This window comes from Micromys minutus (genome assembly GCF_963924665.1).
Source record: "Micromys minutus genome assembly, chromosome: 1".
NCBI classification, from domain to species: Eukaryota; Metazoa; Chordata; class Mammalia; order Rodentia; family Muridae; genus Micromys; species Micromys minutus.
In genome coordinates this window covers 115,602,162-115,619,681 of record NC_137969.1, presented here as the reverse complement: position 1 = coordinate 115,619,681, position 17,520 = coordinate 115,602,162, and positions in this window count along the sequence as shown.

Here is a 17,520-nt window from a genome sequence, read left to right as displayed (position 1 = left end):
ACTGGTGAGCCAGCAAGAGCAAATAACCCCAGCAGCCAGAGATGGGGTGACTTCTCCCTGAGGGGCGTGGGCCAAGCACTGTGCTGCCCACTCCGCCTGTGCTTTTGCTATTGCTGTTAGCACCCGCCCTTCCCATTTCAGTCCCTAAAGTCCTTTGATATTACTTGCATCTCACTATTGTCTATTGACTGTCCCATCACCCTTGTTAGACGGTCAGTTCCATCAGGGCAGGGCTTTCCCCATTTCCCTGGGGAACAGCACAAACACCAAGAACCATGCCCCAGCTCTTAAAATGCATCCTATAAGTTTTTGCTCTTTAGTGAAAAAAATTTGCTATCTCAAATAAGACATAACAAATAAACCAAGGTGGAGGAGGAGAAGAAAAAGAAGAGACATCATTGTCATCGTCTATGTCCAGTCTGTATCACAATTGTCCCAATTCCTTCAAATGTCCCAGCATTTGCCTCCCCCTGTCACCCCACCTCTCTATCTCCTATCATTTTCTTTACTGTTGTAGCTTCAAACCAGTCTAATGAAGCCAAACAGACCAGAACCAATTGCTGAGCCTCTTTAGGTTCCAATCTTTTGTACAAAAACATCTCTCTACACCCCCCACATTTTTACTCCTGCCATTAGACAGTTTTCAAGAGCCCAAGGCGATCTGGGGCATGGAACACATTTCCCATGTCCTGCGTTTGTCTGGTGGTTTCTTCCCAACACTATTTAACTTGTCTCTTCTGTAACTCTCTAGGCTTTATCAGACTCAGGTTAAACATTTTGCAATGGACACTTTGGAGGTGACACTGGGCCTTTGGTGTTATACCCCATGGGTATAAAGTTATGGTTTCTCGAACTCCCATTAGCCACATGGTGGTAGCCAGAGATTTTTCATTTTAAAGGCACTTGTCTGCCATGCCAGTAACTTTGGAGACATGTATTGCACATAAGTGTCCTGCTCCTCAAAACCCTTCCACACCGTGGTCTGCCCTGAATGAATGATATGTTCTGATAGTGATTATTATTTGAACAGCTCATCAATTCTAAAATGCTCAAAGATAACTGGGGAAATGAAAGGCAGAGGGAAGAAACAGAGATAGAGGCAAATAATGAAGAAAGAGCCGGAACTGTGGCTAGCTCCAGAACTAATTCTGAAATTGTTGTCAAGGCCCTACTTTCTACATTCCATTACTTTCAGAATGAAGAGCCCTTTCAGAAACACTAGCCTGAAACCATGAGCCCAGATGGTCTCATGCTCAGGACCAACACCTTTGTAAAAAGTACATTCTGGTGATCCTAGGAATCTGAGCATGGGGTTAATCTTCACCCTTGACCCAAGGCAAGAAAGACCTAACCAATCAGATAGTGTGCAGCTATGTTCAAAGCCAGTCATTTGGACAGTGGATTTCCAAGTGTCAAGGTAAAGTCAGTGTACTGGCTGGTTTTATGTGTCAACTTAACACAAGCTGGAGTTATCACAGAGAAAGGAGCCTCAGTTGAGAAAATGCCTCCATGAGATCCAGCTGTAAGGCATTTTCTCAACTAGTTATCAAGGGTAGGAGGGTCCATTGTGGGTGGTGCCATCCCTGGGCTGGTACTCGTGGGTTCTATAAGAAAGCAGGCTGAGCAAGCCAGGGGATGCAAGCCAGGAAGTAACATCCCTCCATGGCCTCTGCATCAGCTCCTGTTTCCTGACCTGCTTGGGTTCCAGTCCTGACTTACTTTGGTGATGAACAGCACTGTGGAAGTGTAAGCTGAATAAACCCTTTCCTCCCCAACTTGCTTCTTGGTCATGATGTTTTGTGCAGGAATAGAAACCCTGACTAAGACAGTCAGTGTTGGCTAAGGTCACCCTGGCTTGCTCCATGAGGGAAGTTTACAAACTACATCCACCAGCAGGTATTTAACCAGACCACCCAGGTCCAACAGTTACATCTTTCAAACAACCACTTGCAAAAGTGGGTTGCTCTGAAAGACACACAGTCATTCACCTGACCAGTTCAACCTGGGCCTTCTCTGGGCAAGACTGTTCTTTTTCAGATTTTTAGGACATTAAGTTGTTCTTTGTGAAATATTTTGGTGAAATCTATGACAATACTTATCAACAGATCAAATTCTTAAGTCCCTTTAGCTGATCTCAGAAACACAAGTCTATGCATTTAGTTTCATCTTCTTTCTCTAAGTCTTTGCCAACGTGTATATATAGGCACCAAGTGTGTGCCTGGTACCCAAGAAAGTCAGATGAAGATACTGGTTCCTTCAGAAGTGGAGTTAGTGACTATATATGTGAGTTTTAGGCATCTAGGTTCTCTGCAAGAATTGTGGGTACATTCTGAACCACTGGGTCATCTTCCCAGCTCACCCTCTTTTAAGAAAAAATGACATGCCTCTGTAAAGGCACCTGACACTGAATACTGTTCTGATTCTACGCCATTCTGATTCAACTGACAAGAAGCAAGAACTGTAACTCCTACTGCAATCTAGATCAAGAGCTAGCAAAGGCCCTCCAGTAAAAGCAAACAGTTGAAAAGGCAATGAACACATGGATAATTATCTTCTATAATTTCAGAGAGAGCAGGCTTGGGAATTACAGTAGGCACGCGCACATGTGTGTGTGTGTGTGTGTGTGTGTGTGTGTGTGTGTGTGTGTAAGTATCTCCTGGGGACTCCCCAGATATGGAAGATGATTTCCCCCAGTGGGAACGGACTCCTAGAATGGTGGCCAGTGCTGAGTCACCAGGTCATGGTGAAGCTCTGAAGGCAAGCCGCTCTCTTTAAGCCATGCTGTCTCTAGAGAGAACTGTGGTTATTTAAGGATGGATCAACTTTGAATTCATAAAGCAAAGTATTTTAAAGTTAAGCACATTTGAAATCCCTTGAGTATCATTTTAATGCATGTATTAGTTCTAAAGAGAGAGAGGAGGTCTCACACCATTAAACAAACAGCCCCTCAACTCCTCATTAGCTGGAAGTTTGGAATCTCTGCCCCACACAGCAGATGCTGAATAAATGCTGAACTGACAAATTCTTGGGATTTTTAAAAAAATAATTGGGGGACCATCTTGTCTTCTTTTCAACAACGCTCTTCACTCCTACCTCCTGGGCTCCTACTCCCAGCATTCCTTCCTTCTCTCTTTTGTGCGGTACCCATTACCAGCAAACAGCTATGTTTTCCTCCTGCAGAAGTGTGTATGAATTTGTGAGAGCAGTTTGGTCTTCTCTATCCGAAGCAGCCGTGGGATACTCCCAGTGCCGGAAGCTTGTGCTGGCTTTAGAAATAAAATCCCGAGGTTAAAAAGGCAGCCAGGAACTTCAGGTGCTCATTGAAGCTGCACTAACTTCTTCTAACAGCACAACCAGAAGTTCTGTCTCTGATAACAAAAGAAAAAAGAACCCTTAGAGAAGCTAGATCTGGAAAATTCTCCTCAGGGCAGCAGAAAAAAAAAACTGTTTGGAGGATTTCACTCTTGCCCTCTAAGAGTTCCATTTTATCACTAAACAGAGAAGCCAATGAGTATCACTTCTTGGCTGACTGTGACATGTGACTGTGCTGTCCTATCTGGGCTGCTGAAATACACCTGCTTAAGTCCAGTGTCTTTCCAGTGAGTGTGAAAGTCAAAGAGCCAAGCACAGCTTTCCAAGTGGACAGCCAGATCCTTGTGAAGAGCCCACAACAGGAAGATCATTTCCCTTCTTTGCCTCTGAACGCCGCAGGGGCTGCCCAGTAACCAGTCACCAGGCTTCATTCACCTAACGCTGACGCCTGAATGAACGAACGCATTGCCCACTGAAGAAATTGTTAAAAACGTAATCTAGGAAAAGAGCAATAGCTAGCGACACTGTTTGCCCTCACATGGTTTTCTGTTGGTTCTGTTCACTCACCATCCTTGTCTCTTGAAGTAGCAGGGACTTGTGTGAAGTTAGACTGTCCAATTCAGTGAATATTCCAACAAAAGGAGTCAGAAAGATCACAGTAGATGATGCTACTCAATGGCAATTACAGGAGGTCAATACTCTGCACTGAAGTCCTATACCAGGCTCCAAAAGACCACTCTAAGAGCAATACGGCATTCTAAGCTGAGGTTTCACTCACTGAGCTAAAACCAAGTTGTTATCTGTCCTTTGGGAATCAACAGAGTCACTCTAGGTAGCTACTGGAATCTGGAAGGTACTTGCTGGGATTTCCAGGTTCTTGTGCCTGGAAACTAGGAACTGGACCAGGGACATGTGATGGAAGTCAAAGCAGACACACTTTATTTAAAAAGAGGACACCTGTAGAATGAGATGTGGGAAAGAAGGTTACACACTCAGTGAGTAGTATCATTTCTGGTCTGACTGGGATGTCTGCACAGGGCACACTTTTTTTGGTGGGTGTTGTGTTATACATCAGCCTTAGTGGAGCAGAATTTCCTGACCATTTCTGTTTTTTGGCTTCGAACATATGCTAATCTTGATGTCTCTCCTTCAGCCCCACTCTCCAGCCACAAGGCCTAGAAGAGACTCTGCAAGCATCTGCCTTCGACCAATCAGTTTAATGAGCCTCCTCTCTGTCTTTATCCTCACCAAGAGGTAGCAAGCAGTGACCTGACATGAACCAGTTAGTTGCCGTTCTCAGCCTGTCTCTGGTTTCCACCTAACAAGAGCTGCTTAGTTGACTGGTCTACTTGGGGATGCGTTTCTGCTTTGTCAGTCTCCGTCTATATCAACAACCTTCTCTGCTCAGCGTGTGACATCCTTTCTAGTCTACGACATCCCATCGGGTGCTCTGCTCTTCTGCATTTTTATTCTGTTTTGTATTACTCTGTTACCACAGTCACTGATCAGAAACAAAGCCAGTTTAGATCTTTGCAATAAAACGGTGTGGTTTTTAATCTTTTGATGATTCAAATAACCAAACTCTATTATAATCATAACAAGTCACCTGAAGGAAGCATAAAGAAGTAGAAAACACACGTATAATCTGGTGGCTTCATAAACACGAGCTACCAAATAATTAGTATTTTATTAAAATCCTTTGCATTTTCCTGTCTCTGTTTCTAACTTTTCTATTTATTGTAAAGAAATATATTCATATACATATATCAATATATGTTGTCTTCTTTTGATTATATCCTTGGTACCAAAAACTCTCTAGGGCCAGAGGCTTGCCAACTTTTTATTCCTAGAACCTTCATAAAGATTTTCTCTGGCCCTTCCTCCCTCCCTCCCTCCCTCCCTCCCTCTCTCTCTCTCTCTCTCTCTTTCTCTCTCTCTCTCTCTCTCTCTCTCTCTCTCTCACACACACACACACACATGCCAGCAGCAACAACAGTAAATACATTAATGAAAACAAGAAATTCCTGAGGGATGGGCCTCGAAGGCATGGTTCTTGCCTACTATGTGTGTCTCCCTTCATTCAGTCCCCAGCACCACAAAACAAGTAGAGGCAAAAACAAAGGGACATTCCTAAAGAGTGGTTTACAAGTGGCAAGCTTCCAGGAGCATTCAACATAATGATGGATCAAGGTGGAGGTCAGTTTCAAGCTATGGGGTTAGGCTACTTGGAATTCACTCCTAGCCCTCACCTAAACATGTGCCTCAATTTCTCCATCAGCAAAGTAGAGAGAGCAAAGACACCTGGCTCCCATTGCATGGTGTCTTAGTTATGGTTTCTACTGCTGTGAAGAGATACTATGACCATAGCAACTCTTATAAAGGAAAACATGTAATTGGGGCAACTTATAGTCCAGAGGTGAGGAGCATGGGAGCTTGCAAGAAGACATGGTGCAGGAGAGGTAGCTGACGGTTTTATATTCATATCCAAAGGCAGCAAGAAGATAGAGTGAGACTCAAACTTCTGAAACCTCAAAGCCTATCCCCAGTGACACACTTCCCCCAACAAGGCCACACCTAATAATGCTACTCCCCATGAGCCCTATGGAGGCCATTTTAATTCAGAACACCACAAATAGATTAAATTGGAGGATGCTTGTGGAGTGTTTGATGTTAAGCCTGGATGTAGATCACAAACACATGTTCTACTGCTAGAAGAGGCCTCACCTCCCTGCCACTCCTGAGCCAGCTCAGCCCATCACTACAGGACTAAAACTTCTCTGATTCTCCTGAAGACCTCTGGATCAGTTCAGACTGGAGATTTTCTCTCTTAGAAACATTTAGCTATAAAATAAACAACATGTTGAAATATAAGGAATTAAATAACAAGTTCCCAAAGAACATCACCATTCCTGCAAAGATAGTATAAGACGGTCTTCTGCTGGGTATCGGTTTCCCATGAGCATTAGCACTTTATCCAGACAGAAAAGTTCAAAATGAAGTTACTTCACAGTTTTCTTAGAGTTCAAATTTATATCAGTTAAAGAAAAGGAAGGACAAAGGTACCTGACTAACTAGGTGAGAAACAGAAAATCTTTTTTTTTCCTTTTGCGTTTTCTTTTATTGGAGTTTTAAAAATTTACATTTCAAATGTTATCTCCTTTTCAGGCTTCCCCCCATAAAATCCCCTTTCAATCTCCCCCTCCCCCTGCTTCTATGAGATGCTCCCTAACCCACCCCCTCCCTTCCTGGAGTTTCCCTACACTGGGGCAAACCTTCATGTTGAGCCTTCACAAGATCAAGGGCTTCTCCTCCCACTGATGCCTGACAAGGCCTTCCTCTGATACATATGTGAGCATACGTACTCTTTGGTTGGTTGTTTAGTCCCTGGGAGCTCTGAGTGTGTGTGTGGGAGGGTGGGGGGAGCAGGGAGATCTGGTTAGTTGATATTGATTGTTGTTCTTCTTATGGGATTGCAAACTCCTTCAGCTCCTTCAGTCCTTTCTCTAATTCCTCCATTGGGGACCATGTTCTCAGTCCAATGGTAGGCTGAGAGCATCTGCCTCTGTATTTGTCAGGATCTGGCAGAGCCTCTCAGGAGACAGCTATATCAGGCTCCTGTCAGGAAGCACTTCTTGGCCTCCACCGTAGTGTCTGAGTTTGGTGACAGTATACCCAGACTCCCCATGAGGACTATGGAGGCCATTTTGTATGAATGGCTCCCCAGGTGAGGCAGTCTCTGAATGGCCTTTCCTTCAGTCTCTGCTCCACAATTTGTCTCTGTTATTTCCTCCTGTGGGTATTTTGTTCCCCCTTCTAAGACGGACAGAAGCACCCACACTTGTTCTTTCTGGGGCTAACATCCACTTGTCAGTGAGTGCGCCCCATGTGTGTTCTTCTGTGCCTGGGTGGTATTTTCTAGTTAACAGGAAACATGCTTACATTCAGCAGGAACCCACTGGTATAACTGACACTTACATTTCTCCTCCACGGAGTTACTTTTTGTTTATTCGCTTCATCATTGATTTCAAGCAAAATGTTTTAGTTTATATGTATTTTTTTTAAACCACAAATCTGATTTCTTGATTGACTGGTTGATGGGTCAGGTTTCACATAGCTGAGGTTGGCCATGAGCTCCTGATCCACTGGCTTCTGTCTTCCAAGTGATGGGAATACAGGTGTGGGGCACGTTGTCTTGCTAAGATGCGGTTTTTTATCTGAATCCTTTCACCAAATGACTAGTTGACATTAAACCAAAGTTGCACTAAACTGAAAACTGAATCCCCTTGACTCAGTGACAGAGCCAGCTATGTCCCAGCACCAGCAGGAAGCTGAGCTGACTGTGACTCTTAATTTGTTCAAACCATCTTTCTTCCCTTAAGTTTCTTCCCTGGTGGGGATCTGTGAGGGACCTGTTTCTTGTTTATATCTTCCCCAAACTGCAGGGTACTCTGTGAGCTTTTCTTCCTCCACAAAACACAGCCATAAGGAGCCTGGAGTGTGAATAGTTTACTTCAAAAGGCAAAGAAAAAAAAACAAAACAAAACAGTTGACATGCTAGCTACAGGAGCCTTTCAAACAATTATTGTATTCTTACCATTTCATGGTGGGGGTCGCCCATAGAATTAGTTTCACTTATATTGTGACCCTAAGCACTAAGTCTTGCCACTAAGCCTTAACTATGCCTTTCTGACCACCCACTATGGTCCTAGCACCCCCACCCCTGGCTTCCAAGGGCCAGTGATTTAAGAATACAAATGATTCACAAAGCCATAGCTCTTTTCCCAACAGAACCATTTTACCCTTTGGTTCTTGCTTTTGATCTGCTTACTAGTGTATAATAGTCACTAACCCCCATGTTAGCCACCCATCACTTGAAAAGGGAAATTCTAACCTTGCATGCCCTTGCTTTCTTAGACAAGAAAAAGAAGGAAAATGCTTTTCCCTATGGAGAAGTTTACAGTAAAAAAAAAAAAAAAAAAGACTTGACGCTTGGATGTATGGGGTCTCAGTGGATAGAAATTGACTTTTGCTATGTCTCTCTCTGATACAGCGATGCCCAGTGAATAGACCTGTCCAAATCTATTTCAGTGTCAGCCATTAGAAATAACACAATGATAGTTTCTAACTCAACTCAGTTTCAGCTTTCAGGTGTTAGAGTTATTTAGTGTGTTAGTTTTCCATCGCTATGACCAAATGTTGGATACACACAGCTTAAAAGGAGGAAAAGCTAATTCTCTATCATAGTTTTGGGAGTTACAATCCTTGGTCAGTTGACCCCGCTGCCTGGAAAGAGGCCGCACATCATGCTAGCAGCACGTGTTCGAAATAGCCTCTACCTCATGATGACCGGGAGGCAAGTGCTTCCTGGACAGCTGCCTGATTAGGTCAAGGTAGAGGTCAACTCCAGACTCAGGGCAACCACTGATCACATTGCATGTGGTGTTTGTACAAATGATTGTTTGCTTCCTCAAACACTGGGGTTTAAAAACCTGGGCTAAAATCCTAAGGGAGACTGCGGCAAAGGGGATGTTGTAACAGGAGCAAGAGAGTGGACTAAACTCCAACCACAATGAAGACAGCTGGAACCAAGAAGCAGGTGGAGGAAGAGCAGCAGGAAAGTTACTAGGTGAAGGTATCGGGGCTGGGGGACTCTTGCCAGAGCAGAGGATGCGACGTGGCTACAGTGAAGTCAAACATCAAGACCTTTCAGCAAGGCTCAGAGGAAGTTGGCTGTAGTGTGAGAAGGGAAAGGGGTGTTTATTGCTAGCTGTAGTGAACAGGAAGATGGAGTTGATGATATCACTGCCTGGCAGAAATCTCCCCTAGCAGATACCAGGGTTGTCTCATAGAAAGCGTAATTGCCCAATGGTTCACAGCGTGGCCTTTGAGACTTCTAAGTAAACACTGCACTTGGACCATCAGAGTCAGAGAGCAAGGGTGATACTCTGGGGAACATTAACCCAGATTCCCTGGACAGACAGACAGACAGACATAGTTCACAGGAAAGGTAAATAAAACTGAGGGACCAGAGACAGGTACACAAAGGGCAGATAGTTATGTAGGTGTCTCTGCTCAACTCCCTCAACCTGTTGCAAGTATTTTACCAGCTAGCAAAAATATGGAGGACCACTCCTTCCCTCTCCTCCTTCCTCATACTACCAGTAGAGAGACAGGAAGTTAGGAAGATCTTGGTCTGCACCGTATCCATCCCTGGACATTTCCTCCCAGGTATACAAGGTTGTGGTGCTTAAGAGATGTTGCAAGAGGATGCTGTGGTTCTACAAGAGACGCCAAGCAAAATGCGTCTCTCTCATCACTGCTTCAGACCGAAGGCAATATCTCTTGTATGGCCTCCAAAGCAGAGGGGACTCCAGCTCAATTCAGGAGCACTGAGAGTCTTGCTCCATCTGTGAAGAGGTGGGTGTGACAGAGACCTGAACTTGGAGTCCAAAGCAAATAGAAGGGGGCAATGGGGCACGAACCGATAGCCCGTCATAGCAGCTGCTGTCCTCCTACCTGAGCATTTTTACTGTGTCCTTTCCTAGACATTCAACCATCCAAAAGGACAAGCATATGCTGTTATGAAGTGTGAAATGTCCCTTCAGAGACTTGGGAGATGAAGACACGTGGCTGGATCCTGAGGGCTCTGAGCTTTTCAGTAGATTAACCCCTTGATGGATTTATAATTTGCAAGTATGCCTTGGAGATGCTAAAAAGTAGGGGGCTGCTACCAGCCAGAGTATCAGGTTGCTATGGGTGTTGTGTCTTGTCCTGTCCTTCCTGTACCCATTTCTCAGCTTCTGCGGTAAGGAAACTTCATCCCACACTCCCACCATCATGATGCTCTGACAAAAAAAAAAAAAAAAAAAAAAAAAAAGAATATGTGGTCAAGTAGCCACAGGCTGACACTCCCGAAACTGTGAGCCAAAGCAAATCCTCCCTTAAGTTCTTTATATGTGGAACTTTGTCATTACCATAAGGAGAACATGCCAGATGCCAGCTCCTCCTGACCCACAAGCCCTTTCAACCAGCATTAACTGAGTGACCGATGTTCCCATCACCCTTCTTCTTGTACAGGCCTGTTTTACACTGTAATATTGTTTGTTAGCATTGTAGGTCCCTCATTAGACAGAAATGATAACATAATCCTTATGTTCCCTGCACATGATCCAAAGGAACTCTCCCTCTCTTCCCATTTCTCACATGTGCTTGTACACACAAACAAGCACACACACACACACACACACACACACACACACAAGCACACACATAATACTACTACTACACTAGTAGAGGCTCTTGGCTCCCCTCTTCAAGAAAGGATATCTACTTCCCACTGGTGCTCAACAGGTCTAATTTTGACACAGAAATGATGTGTATATGCTGGATCAGCCCAGGTTCTATTGTGGCAGAAGAAACTATTGTGGATCGACTTCTAAAAATTTCCAAGTCCATTTTGAAAATAAAATTTGCATTGAAAAACCAGAGTAGAGCGCTGGAGAGAAGGCTCAGTGGTTAGAGCACTGATTGTTCTTCCAGAGGTCCTGAGTTCAATTCCCAGCAACCACATGGTGGCTCACAACCATCTGTAACAGGATCTGATGCCCTCTTCTGGTGGGTCTGAAGACGGCAACAGTGTATATACTTATCTACATAAAATAAATAAATTTTTAAAATTAGAGTAGAGAGCTAGGAAGATGGCTGGGCAGTTAGATGTGCTCACTGTTCTTGCAGAGGACCTGGGTTCAGTTCCTAGCATCCATATGGCTATTCATAACCTTCTGTGACTCCAGTTCCAGAGGATCTGACACCCTCTTCTAACTTCCACAGGCATCAAGAATGAACATGATACACATACATACATGCTGGCAAAACATTCTTGTGTGTAAACAAATAAACAATTCCAAATAAAGCAAATACAATAAAAAAATATGAACAGGAGATGTAGCCCAGAAAAGTACATGCCTAGCACCTTTAGGACCCTAGGCTCAATCCTTAATACTGTAAACAAAAATAATTAAATATTAAAATGAATAAAAAGCCAGGCATGGTGGAACATGCCTTTAAACTTAGCACTCAGGAAGCAGAGACAGAAAAATCTCTATGAGTTTGAGGTCAGCCTGGTTTACGAAGTAAGCTCTAGGCTCTTCAAAGCCACATAGCAAGATCACATCTCAAAACAAACAAAAAAGGAATCACAGCAATCCCTCTGCGTTTGGTATCTTGCTTTATAACTGTAGTACCTGCTTGGACATGTGTGCAACTGTAGGCAACAGAATTCTGAAAACAAGTCACTGGAGAAACAGCAGTCCCCTAAACAGCAAAAACTTGTAACAAGGGTGCCAAGTTCAGCTGGGGCGGGATTGGCCTTCGCCTTCAGTGCCACTGAGTGTGCGTCTCTATCATTGGGCAACAAGCTTGGTTTGGTTTTTTTTTTACTGGAAAAGCAGACTTGAGGGATGTGGGGACACAGCTCCATGTGTAAAGTCCTTGCATGATCCCCTGCACCCCAAGACCTAGGTGTGATACTATGAACCTGTAATCCCGTAATCCCAGCACTGGGGATGAAGAGGCAGCAGGATTGTTGCAACTTGTTCACAAGGAGTCTATCAAAATGAAGAGAACCTGTCTCAAAAAGTAAAGAGGATGGGGCTGAAGGTTTTGAGGAGCTGGTTCAATTCCCAACATCCAACATGGGTGATGGCCGTCATCTGTGATTCTAGTTCCAGGAGAACCAATGCTCTCTCCTGGCCTTCAGGGTCATCAGGAATGTATGTGGTACCAAGACATGCAAGCATGTAAAACACACGTATACATAAAAATAAATTTTTAATGAAGAAAGTGGTTGAGGAAGATGGCTAATGTCAATCTCAGCCCCCCAGGCACTAACACACACACACACACACACACACACACACACACACACACACACACACACACACGACACACATGTGCTCACACACTGAGAAGTAGATTTGAATCTATGAATGCCCACCAGTGGCAGTCAGGGATGCTCCAGCCTGCTCTGGACCACCTGTTCACCCAAGGTCTGCAGCCACACCTCAGGATAATGATCACAGCATGAAGCATGGATGCCACCAGGGTCCACTCTGAAGAACAGCTCTGTTCCCTGCCTCCTGCCAGCCTCTGTGGTCAGGAGAAGCAAGGAGGAAATACAATGAAGATCAGTTTAACAACGACCCCAGTGTGGGTGAAACTTAATACCACAGGAGAGAGATGGTAGGAGGAAGAGAAGCCCAGATCCCCAGGCTCTGTGGAAGAAACAGGGAAGGGTCAGAGAGGGAACTGGAAGGAAGCCTGGCCCCATTGCAACCTCTACAGCCAGACTGCTGGAGACTTCTGAAAATGAGGCACACCAGGCACAGACAGTGGTGAGGGCTTGGTAGCCTGAGACAAGAGGAGGATGTGTCTAGTGTTTAGAGTTTGGGATCAATGTACTTTTTTTTCACACAGTAAAAAAAGTCTCTTTAAAAATATACGTGGATGTATGTGCAGGAACACACACACACACACCACACACACACACACACACAGAGAGAGAGAGAGAGAGAGAGAGAGAGAGAGAGAGAGAGAAAGAAAGCAGAGAGCAGAGAGAGAGAGAGAGAGAGAAAGAGAGAGAGAGAGCAGAGAGAGAGAGAGCAGAGAGAGAGCAGATAGAGAGAGAGAGAGAGAGAGAGAGAGAGAGAGAGCAGAGAGACAGCGAGAATATGAGGCTAAGGTGACTTCTATTTGGGTGTAATGATTAACCTAGGAGTTATCATCCCTAACTTGCTCTTGCCTCAGTTTATCATCTGAAAACTGCCCATTCTCTACCCATGGGTTATAAAAAAATGTTGGGGTGACAAGGACAGCCTAGGAGGTTAGCATGCATGCCTACATAAAGACAGAAGTGACCCATGGTGTTTCCTGCCTCTGGCCACACCATCTTTCATTTCTCTCACTCCCTGGTCCTCTTGGAGCTCTTCTCAAAGACAGATGAACTCAGCTTCAGCATAATCAACAGACTTCGGCCTGCCACACTCCTCCCAAGATGCAACTGTGCAGGAAGAGTCTCCTCATCTTTCCCCTCAGTCTCCCTCCCTCGGTATGTATGCACCTATGCATATGCCTCATCACATCCGCAGGGCACCAGCTCTGTGTGCACGGGAACATTTGGCTCTCAGACATGCCATTGCTGGCACACACACATTGTTGGTCTCTTTATCCTGGCATCTAACCCCTCTGAAAACAGCACTCTGAACAGAGAACCAACTGAGACGCGGCGTGTATTCCTCGGGATCTGGCAGGTCCCCATGAGCTGGTGTCAGAGTTGTGGTTCAAGCCTGCTCAGTATGCTCCTTTCACCCTTGAGCATGGAGTTATACTAGGTCTTTGCTAGAGAAAAACAAAAGTGGAGGAGGAATGTTGTTCTTCGATTGAAATAACACACACACACACACACACACACACACACACACACACACCAGAGTAAGGCTAAGACATCAAAGAAGTGAAGAACCGAGAATTTTGACTAAGGCATCCACTCACAGAGGGGTGCGGGGGAACACTTGCTCGGAGCCAGCCTCTCAGTAGTTCTTCAGTGTCCTGAAAATGAACATGAGCTATGTACAGGGTAAGCTTCCTCTCTCTTCCCTCCACACCTGTGAACTCTGGGGTATGGCGAACAGCTGAGAGGAATGTGGCCCGAGTTTGTACCCCAACCTAGCCCAGCAGCATTGAGTGTAACCCCCTTCAGCCTCTGCTTGCTCCCTGGGTCCTGCGGGAGCCCTAGTGCCCCAGCAGGCTGGATGAGTCTCACTGCAGAGGAAACTTTGCTTTTACTGTCAAATAATAGAGGAAGGCAGCTGCATCTGCTCAGCACAGAGGAGGTGAAAGCACACTGCTTGGCCCACCAGGAACCAGGGATAACCACAGCTAGTGGGGGGTGGGGAGGGAACCTCACAGGATCCCCCCCCCCCCCCATAAGCCAGGCATCTTTCAAGCATGCTCTCTTCATCCTATAACCAAGTCAAGGCTACAGCTTGGCAGCATTTTCCAGATCCAAACACCCAGACCCAGAAAAGCTGACTGGCACTAGGTTGCACAGTGACTGAGGAAGGTAGCATTTGAGACCAAGACCACCAGGCCCCTCTTTCCTCCACTCACCCCTCCCTTCAGAGGAATTCTTGGGCAGCCCTACTGGGATCCAGCATCTGCGGGTCAGCCAGCCCCTTCTCTTTCCAACACCCACTGCCTTGGGAGAAGGACCCCTGGCCACAGTGGGTCCTTTTCCAATCCGTGACATTTGCTTGACTTGTCTGGGCTGAAAAATGTCACAGAAGTTGACAGTGGAGCAGACTCCTCCTCTGAAGAGCGATGCCCTGGCAACTGGTGGTTTGGCTCACAGGTCTGGGAAAAAATGCAGGCTAGTTTCTGTTCAGTTCAGGCCACCACTAGGTGGAGAGGGTGGCTCTATTCCTGGCTTCTTCAGCCCCTGGTATGTGTTGTCACATGAGAAGCTTAGAGCCAGGAGAGGGGCTATGTATCCTTTGGTCCTGACTGTTCTGCAGACTGAGGAGGTTTTAAATGTATATTTCCTCTACCCTTACCCTCCAAGACGCTTTTCTGGAGCAAATAAGGGTAAGTCAGCGTGCTGGGAACCTCCCAACATCCTGAGAAAGAACCAAGCAGATTGAATGGATCCAGACCATAGACCCTCCAGGCGTGAGGGATTGGGGCGTGGGCAGAAGGTGCGAGGGAATGTTTGCAGGCCGGGTGGAAGAGCATGTTAAGGGTAAGGGGGCGTGAAGTCAGTCCTGGCTGACAGAGGCTGCTGGCAAGAATCGCTCTTCCACCTACCCTCATCAGTTGCCCATGGCGGGTGGCTAGTTTTGATGAACACAGTCAGCAGGTGGAGCGAGCTTATGGCCCCCTCCTTCTGGCAATACATTCATCTCTCTTTTATACTTCCCTGCACCCTGGCTTCCTCTTATCCCTCCCCTGCCTATGTGTACCCCCTCCCCCACTCTCTGTTCTTAGCCCCTGCATCCTTGTGAAATAGGGACACACTGGTGGTTGAGCACACTCTGCAGCTGGCTCAGAGCTCCTCACCCTAATGGAGGACAAGCTACCTGTCTACCCCCTCCCTATATTCTGGCCTAACTTTCTGACACTTTGCTAACTGGGTATGAGGCCACCCAGAATAGAGTGAAACGTCACATAGGACATACACAGTTTTTCAGAAGCGACTGTAAGTGGAGAAGTGCCTATTCTTTCTACCATTTGGGTGTTGACCCTGCCGCTGCTGTTAGCAGGAATGTGGGCATAATGGCTGGGGCTTGTGCAACCATTTTGGCCTACAAAATATATGTTCGAGGCTATTTGCATAGCTCCGCCCCCATCACTTCAAGCCACTAATGAATCTTTGAGAGAATCATTTGACCGCAACCATAGTCTTTGGTTGGGGGAGAACTTCAATCTAGTTGAAATGAGTCTCATTGAGTTTCACACCATCTTGTTGACATTACAGTGCCCTGACATTTTACCGGCTTGGCTAGGCTGGGCCCCATTGTGCTGATGTTCCTGCTTCCAGCTGCTCGCAGGCACAGCCCACAGGAGCACGTTGCTCTGTGCCTTGCAATCACTGGCTTCTCACCGTCTGCCCTGGGGCTTCCCTGTTGTGGAAGATCAAGGCACTGTGGGACCCACTACCTTAGCAGGCACACTGAGTTCAGGTCAGAGGCGTGGGGCCATGGGCAGGTGGACAGAGAAGAGGGCTAGCTGCTTCATGGGTGGAGGAACACAGCACAGATGCCCCTGCAACCATTTCCTGGTCTGGCCTCCCTCCCAGGAGAGTGCAGACTGTGCACAGGCAGTCTCTGCCTATCAGAAAGTCAACCGGAGACTTAACCAGGCGAATCCTCCTTTTCTGTGCGACTGTGGCAAGCCCCAGGGCTCTTTCTGGTGGTACCACATGAAGCCAAACAATTAGCTTTACTCATGAGATGCTGGGGCTAGGCTGGTCGTCACCCCCCTTTTGTTCGGTGTCCTGGACCCTCCTACGAGCTTTTGTTTCCAGAACCTTAAGACAGGGAGACATAGAGAACTGAAGGAACCCCAGAGACACCCCTGGGGCTTCTTCCCCCAACAGAGTAATATTCACTGCTGAGTTGAAGCTTCTGCTGTTTGGGGTTCTCTTACCTGAAGTCTTATCCTGATGCAGATACAAATCTCTTGGCTGCGAATCCCAGAGAGCTCTCTACCCTGTTATTAAAATACTTCTCTTCCCTTTCATTCCAATTTCACTTTTCCTGGCTTGGCTGTATATGGATCCATACAACATAACTCCCAGGAAAGTCTAAGGGGCATAATTATCCCTCTGCTCGCCACCCCTGCCTCCTGCACTTGAAGCCATGAATAAAGGAACAGGATCTGGGGTAGGTTAGATGATGCGCCCATGGGCAAGCACTAACAAGAGGAAACCTCCAGCCCTGTGGCTTTCAGTCCATTCCACCAAATTGCACCATCATCTCATTCCCCACCCGCCCAGACTGTGCAATTTGGAAGGAATCAGATCTATTCCTAGGCACTCCATCATGGGATGGGCAGAGCTGAGAATGGTGCCTGCTCATCCTGGTCCTGGCATGAGATTAAAGTAGAGAAGGGCACCATCATATGGGCATGCAGCGAAAGTGGATAGTGTCCTAGGCTCCATTTACTCACGGGTACCTTTTCAGAACTTGTAGTGTGGTCAACTCTAGTCCAAAACATTAAGTGGAAAATTCCAGGAAAACAAACAGCTTGTAAATCCCGAATTGCTTATTACCCTGAATAATGGACCATCTTGCTTCACTCATTCAGCCTGGAACATGGAATCAGCCTTTCACCTGGTGTATCCATGCTGTATTTGCTACCCTCCCGTTAGTCACTTAGTAACCATCTTCATTATCAGGCTGATGGTTAAGATTTCACAGCGCTTGATTTGTCAACGTTATTTTTCTTAGTAAGGGCCCAAAGGAACAGGAGTAGTGGTGCAAAGCAGACACAAGGGCATTGAATAGTTTAACTCTGGTTCTGTATGGCAAAACTCTGTGGCATACAGGGAAACACGTAGTGCACCTAGGGTTCAATCCTATAGTAGTCACCTTCTCATTGCTGTGACCAAATACTTGACAAAGATGAATTTAAAGGAAGATACACTCATTTTAG